The 7,231-nt window shown below is 36.1% G+C and overlaps 1 long non-coding RNA gene across 1 annotated transcript; it reads left to right on the top strand.

Annotated features, from left to right (window-relative positions):
* Nucleotides 764-3,776, top strand: LOC110268813. Its single transcript, XR_002357352.1, has 3 exons — nucleotides 764-1,384; nucleotides 3,219-3,391; nucleotides 3,492-3,776. It is a non-coding gene; the product is annotated as an uncharacterized LOC110268813 (long non-coding RNA).

Here is a 7,231-nt window from a genome sequence, read left to right as displayed (position 1 = left end):
GATCTTGGAGAGAACATTATTGGGGATGAAATTGTGTCCGGAAGTAACATTGGTGACAAAGTTTTTATTCCTCGGATGAATTTAATACCCAGTGATCCTGGAATCCCGTTTAAATTTCAGCGTTGACAGTTTCTAGTTAGTCCTTGTTTTGCAATGACTATTAATAAGAGTCAAGGGCAAACATTAGCTCTGGTTGGTATATATCTTCGAAGAGCAGTTTTTTCTCATGGTCAGTTGTATGTTGCAATATCCAGAGTGACAACAAGGTCAGGATTCTAGATATTATTATCTAATGAAGATGATGAAATGTGTAACCTCACATCAAATGTTGTTTACAAAGAAGTTTTTCAAAAAATATAATTTGGTAAGTAGTTTCTTTTCTGTGCTATATGAATTATTTGTTGAAAAAGTTGAGGTTTGTTTTAGAAGTATTTTTTTTCTGTTTATTTTTTATTTTATTTGGGGTCTATATTTTATTTTTTGTTCAAAATTTTGTTAAATTCATAGAGGAGCAAAAGATGTAGGAAAATTATACAATTCTATTTTATATAACTTAATAAATAAATATATTTATTATTTAAAAATTATATTATATTAATAAAAGATGAAGTTATTTTTTAAAAAAATGTAATTTATTTTATAAATTACTGAAATACTGAAATTTAATTTAAACCTAAAATTTTATTAATTCGTTTTATCATTAAATTTTATTTTATTTCCAATTGAAATATAAGTTATCCAAAGATGCAATTCAATTCTATATAACGAATAGAAGGTTAGACTATTCTTTTTTATTTTTCTGTAATATTTTAGTTTTGATTGAATAGAGAAAAGTTGATGTGATAGAAAAATCTCTCTTCCAAGATAAAATCATTATGTGAAATCCTCACCCATTCTCGATATCCTTCCAATTTGCCTCATCCCTATAAACACCTTTTCCACAGCTATCCTATTTTACTTTTTCTTATCCCATACCCTATAAACCCCTTTTCACTCCGGTTCCTATTTCAATTTTAGGAGTCTTTTCCACAGGGCATGATGGCATTCGCGTTTTTCTCCTTCCCAGGCTCTCCATTTCATGTCACTCAACATCTCTTTTGTAGACCTGGAAAAGCTACCCACTATATGAAGGGAGCGCTAGCTGTCCATTTCATGTCACTCAACAGGTCTTCCCAAGCTCTCCATTCCATGTCGCTCAAAGACCATATATTTCCCTGCTGCAGTGTTTCTTGGGTTCCCATGATGGCGGCGATGAAGAGCTTCTCTTTCCCATATGATGGTGACATGGTGAAGATCTTCTGTCAGAACATGCATAGGGATTTCCATTGATTTGACGAATGTTTCCGGTTAGCAATCACAGGGCACAGTAGGATTCACTACACAGGTACTCTATTTAGATTTGTAGTTGCCTATCAAATCGGTAATTGTAACTACTTCTACTTCTTTACCGTGATTTTGTATCTAACTGAGTCATTTTTTTTATGTGGAAGTGACTGATGGATTCGAATAGCTATTCCTTAGGGTTGCTGTTGATCATGATGATTCTAATATCTACTGGCTGTACTAACGTTAGGATTTTTTACCAGTAAAGAATTTTATAAAAACAGTTGCGTTGTAGATATAGTTTCTAAACCAACAGAAATCCCTTCGTACAAACGTTTTGGTTGTCACAAGTAACAAACCCCTTAAAAATTGATAACCGAAGTATTTAAACCTCGGGTCGTCTTCTCAAGGAACTGCAGGGAAGTATGTTCTTATTATTGGTTATGGAGATTGTAAATCGGGGTTTTGAAGATGAGGAACAAGTAATTTAAATTGTAATTAAAATAAGTAAAAGACTGTAAAATAAATAAATGACTGTAAAATAAACCTTTGGCAAGGTATGAGAAATTAGAAATCCTATCCTAGTTATCCTTATCAAGGATGATGAAGATTGAATCTTAATTCCACTTAGTTAGCCTTTACTTAAAGTAAAGAAAGGTCAAGTGACTAATTAATTTGATCTTCCAATCCTAGTTAATCCCTGAGGAAAGATTGGGATTATTGAAGTTCAATTCAATTAGCAAAGATAACAATTATCAATCATGTTGAGTTTGATAACTCCTGAGTTACTGATTTCTTAACCAAGACCAAAAGGGAAAAAGTAAATCTACTGGAATAAAAATGTCTTCAGATTGGAAGCAACAGTAACATAAATAAAAGAAAGCAATAATAAACTGAAATACCTCAAATAACATTAATTCAAAGAATAATCTGTAACATAGAAGAATTCATAAATTAAATTGAGAAGCTAAATCAAAAGGAATGTTGAACCTGATAAAAAGAGATAATCCTGAAAGCGAATAAAATCCTAAATCTAAATCCTAATCCTAAAGAGAGAGGAGAGAACCTCCCTCAAAACTAAATCTAAATCATGAAAAGTAACTAAATTGGAGACTCCCTTCTGAATGGATGCATTCCCTCACTTCATAACCTCTGATCTGTGCCTTCTGGACTTGGATTTGGGCCAAAAAGGGCTTCAGAAATCGCTGGGAGCGTTTTCTGTAATTTCTAGTGCGTGGCCTCTGTCACGCATCCGCGTGGATCACGCGGTCGCGTCATTTGGAGTTTTCCTTGCCACGCGGTCGCTTCAATCATGCGTCTGCGTCATATGCATTTCACTTAAGGCACGCGATCGCGTCAATAACGCGATCGCGTCACTGCCAGTTTCTTCAAAAACTCCATTTTATGCTTTCCTTCCAATTTTGTATGTTTCCTTTCCATACTTTAAGTCATTCCTGCCTTAGAAGATCTGAAGCTACTCAACACACGAATCACGGCATCGAATGGAAATAAAGGGTAATTAAAATAATTACTTTTAAAGCATAGGAAACATGTTTTTCACATACATCACATAATAAGGAAGGGAAAGTAAAACCATGCAATTTATATGAATAAGTGAGTGAAGGATTGAATAAATCACTTAAATTAGGCACAAAATATATCATAAAATATGGGTTTATCATGTACTTTAGTCGAAATTCTTTTGGAATAGATGTATTAGGGTTTTCATTTCATTGATTTTGAATGTTATTGGAATTAGTTTTTTCTGATTTTTTAAATTGCTTTATTGGTCTCAGAAAAAGAGTTTTCTTTTGTATGCTCTTTCTTGTCTGAATTATTATTCAACATTGGGTATATCCTTTCATTTCTTGTGTTGGTTCTGGCGATGGATGCAGCAATTGAGATTTGTATGGTGTCAAATGATTCACAACAATGCCTTTGTAACATCACTCCTTGGAAGGAGTATTGGAAAATAACCGGTAGGGTAATCAGGATGTGGAGTTTATGTGATCCCAGAAAGGAGACTGACGAACCTGCTTTTCTTCATATTGTGGTCATGGATAAATCAGTGAGTTGTTCTATATGTTTTGAGGCATTTTTTAATCCGAGAGTTATTATATATGTTTTTAGAATTTTGTTTAATTTTTCAAGTTTACTCTCTGCTGCAGATTCAGTCTATTTAATTTTGTTTTGTTTTGAGTTGAATCAGATATTTCAATAGAAGGTTTTTCATCATTAGAAGAAGCTATGTGAAATGTGAAAAATTATAATTCACAGTTTTATGATTCCAATTTTTTTTTTTGTTGTTGTTATTGGTAGGAGGTCTTTCTTAATTGTTTGGTATGCATAATCTTATGTGTGTAAATTAATGCATGAATATTGCTTGATAGAATGTCTATGTGAATAATTTGAAAGCTAAATTTAATGCTATATATCTGTCGCATTAGTACACAGTTCCATCCTTGGCAAATTTTCTGTGACTTTATTCATTTGTCATTCTTTCAAACATGTTATTTAATACAAAGACATGGATATGTTGATCACTTGCTTTGTTTAACTTGTGTTGGTCTTTGGAATCTATTGATAATTGAAATTTTGCTATTTATTACTTTATTTTTTTATTATACAAGGGCATGGATTCAAGAGAACTAGACAATCAATCATGGTGGTTTAGTTTTAATGTGTTCTTTGGATAGGACAATGCTTATTTAATGTGTTCTTACTTGAGTTGAATTTTCGTTTAACTTGTGTGTCACTCTAGAATATGCCAATGCTTGAGATGTTGTTCATTTGAAGGAAAACAGTTAAACAATACACAATTTCTATCTTAAGCTAACCAAGGATTCAACTTGGAATTTTTTTTTTCTGCTTAAGGCTAGTAATGTGGTTATAAAACAAGAGGGGAATTAAAGGCTCAAAGGGGCTAACAAGGGTGATGTAAAAGGTAGGCTAATTTGGGAATAGTGAGCTAGAATCAAACAATGGCCTCAATCACTTTCTTAGTATGTATCTATATTCTATAATCGGACATATAGATTAAAACAAAGTAAAGAACATCAGAATAAAAAAGAATAGCGAAACACATAGGAATAAGAATTATGGTTTGAATGTAACCATACAATTAAGCTCAAAACTCACAGGCTGCTCTCTAACTCAAAAATCATATATCAATTATATATGTCATGCAAGTAAAAATTAAGAGTTCCCATTATTCTCAATGTAAATCTTAAGGTGGCTTTAAAGTTCTAGTGTTTCTCCTTGATGAAATGTTGTTAACTAACTAACATGTAATGCTATATATACAAGGTGTGGGTTATTTTTATTCTGTTAAAGTCTCTAGTTTACTTCCTTTTTATATTTTTAATTTAAACTAAGTTATCTTGTGCTAAAAAGGGTAAACTATACTAATTAATCCACATTTTCTATAACTAATAAGTTAGAATTGTAACTAAACTAAATGGCTGAAATATGAACTAAAGTGTAACATGTAGAAATATAGTAAAAATACATGAAAATAGCAATGTATAAATACTGGGAAAATAAAAATAAAAAGAAAAAATACAGAAAAGTAACAAAATAAAGTAAAAGAGTCTGTAGTGGTTCACCAAAAAAATACGCCAGAGATGGCGACCTCCCCACACTTAAAATGAAGCATCGTCCCTGATGCTCACTCAAGCAGGGTGTGAAGAGGTGTCATCACTGGAAGGACGGGTAGCTAGGGTCTCTGTGGTGGTGGTCTGAGGATCTGCCTGCTGCAGAGGAGGTGCAGACTGAATAGGAACCTCTGGGTCTGCAGCCTGAATCTAAGGCGGGGCCTCCTACTGTGATGCAACCTATTCTGTGCCTGCCTGCGCAGCCTCACTCTATGGATGGGTCTCTGCCTCGTGATCATCTGCCTCCTCCTCAGATGGCTCTGATGGGGTGTCAGGCTCGGAGGGGATGTCGCTACCAGAACGAATCATCAGCTTCAGGTGATCATAGCGTCGCTTGCTGCGACGCTCAGATCTCTCATATCGCCGCCGGTTGCGGTGCTCCATCTGGTCTAGCTGCCAAAACAGGCGGTGCACTAAGTGATAAACTGGCTCTTAGGCAGGTGGAGGTGCAGTGGTGGTAGCAGGGGTAGCTGTAGAGGAAGAGGGGCCGGCAGATGGTGTGGCTGTCTCATCAGTAGGAGTGAGGAATGGAGGTCTGTAGCCCAAAGCCAGAAAGTTCCTGCTGTGAGGGATAATTTTCTTGCATTCTGCAGCAGGTGGCTTCTCATCAGCATCCTCCCAAGGCACGTCAGCTCGACGGCCAAGCTGTGTAATCAGATATGGAAAGGGGAGAGTGCCTCGGACGTGGACCTTGGCCATGTAGTACCTAATGAAGCGTGGCAGGTACAGGTCTTTACCCTCCGTCACACACCATAGGAGGGTGATCATAGCGGCAGGTAGCTCCGTCTCGTGAGTACTCGGCATAATAAAGTTGCTTAAGATCTGATGCCATAGCAGAGCCTCATCATTCAAGTATGCCCTCTTGATTCCCTTAGGCATGGTGGTGTTCTGACCCATGACCCATGGAACAGTCGGGTCAAGGGCTATTCGTGCCTTTACGGCATCCCAGTCAAACTTCATGAAGCGCATGTCCTCCTCAGCCTGTTGATAACCATCTGGCTGATCGGATTTAGGCAGGAGCTTCAGAACATCCTCTATGGCCTCTTCAGTGACTAGAATCTGCTTCCCTCTTAGGTTTACTGCATCTAGGGAAGTTTTGAAGTAATTGCAGTAAAATTCCCTTATCCAAGATGCATTGACCTCAGTCAGGTTTCTCTCCAGGAAGAACCAGCCTCTTTGTTTGATCTGCTTAGAGGTGTATTGCTGGAGTTCTTCTGGGATCTTCAGAGTCCTTTCCATGTACAGGTTCCTGGAGGTTGCAAATACCAGATACTTCAGCTCACAGTATCGGTTTGCAAACTTAATGGGATCAGTAGCAGGGAGTAGCTGGTCAGCCTTCTCCTGCGGGGTAAAGTGTTTCTCCCGCCAGGAGTCATCATGCATGATGTCCATGATGGACATGGAGGATTCTCTTCTCTTTCATTTGCCAGTTGTCGCCTTTCCTTTTCCTTTTCTTTGGGTGTCAGACATCCTGAAAAACAGAAAACCAGGATAGAATAAAAACAGAAAAACAAGTAGACAGATCACAAAATAAGCATATAGTGGCAACGGAGCAGTGAAGTAATGAAAATGAGTTAAGTAAATGTGCATTAAGGATTGTATAGGAGTTAAAAGTCCGAGGAGAAAGATTAACAAACCAAAATGTATTAGAAAGCATGTTAATTAGGAAAAATTAGCATCATGCCTTGCTTAGAAGGTAAAAGAGAATAGTGAAAAAAAATAGAAGAGATGTTTTGAAAGGTTAGGTTGGTTAGGAAGGAAAAAAGAGTTTAGGAGGTTAAAATTAGTGAATTAGTAAAAAGTGGGTTAGAGTAAGTGGCATGATGATTCTTATCTAAGTAACAAGCATTCTCAATTAGAAGCTACAGTTAACTCATATCCAAACAAGGGAATCAGGTTGATGAGGAATCAAAAAGTGGAAGCTAAACATCAAAAATGCAGATTATGAACCAGGAAATCAAAAAGAATAAGAAATCTTGCCCTGGTATTCATGAATTAGTTTGGTAAAAGTAGAGTAAAGCAGAGTTCAAAGTGCCAAAACCAAGACATGAATGGAGACAAAACAGTTTATAGAAAATTGGGCAGCATTCCGGCTAAATTTGGATGTTCCTGGAAAATAAACAGTAAGCAGGACAGTTCATATGAATTAAAACAAACTGCAATTAGGTATGAACAAGAAATAACATTCATAATAGCAGCATGAACAGTACGAACAGCATATGAACAAAACTAATATCACAGCAACAGCAGAATTG

Source organism: Arachis ipaensis, chromosome B02 (genome assembly GCF_000816755.2).
Source record: "Arachis ipaensis cultivar K30076 chromosome B02, Araip1.1, whole genome shotgun sequence".
NCBI classification, from domain to species: Eukaryota; Viridiplantae; Streptophyta; class Magnoliopsida; order Fabales; family Fabaceae; genus Arachis; species Arachis ipaensis.
Note: the sequence above shows the minus strand (reverse complement) of the source record. Positions and strands in the feature narration are given on the sequence as shown.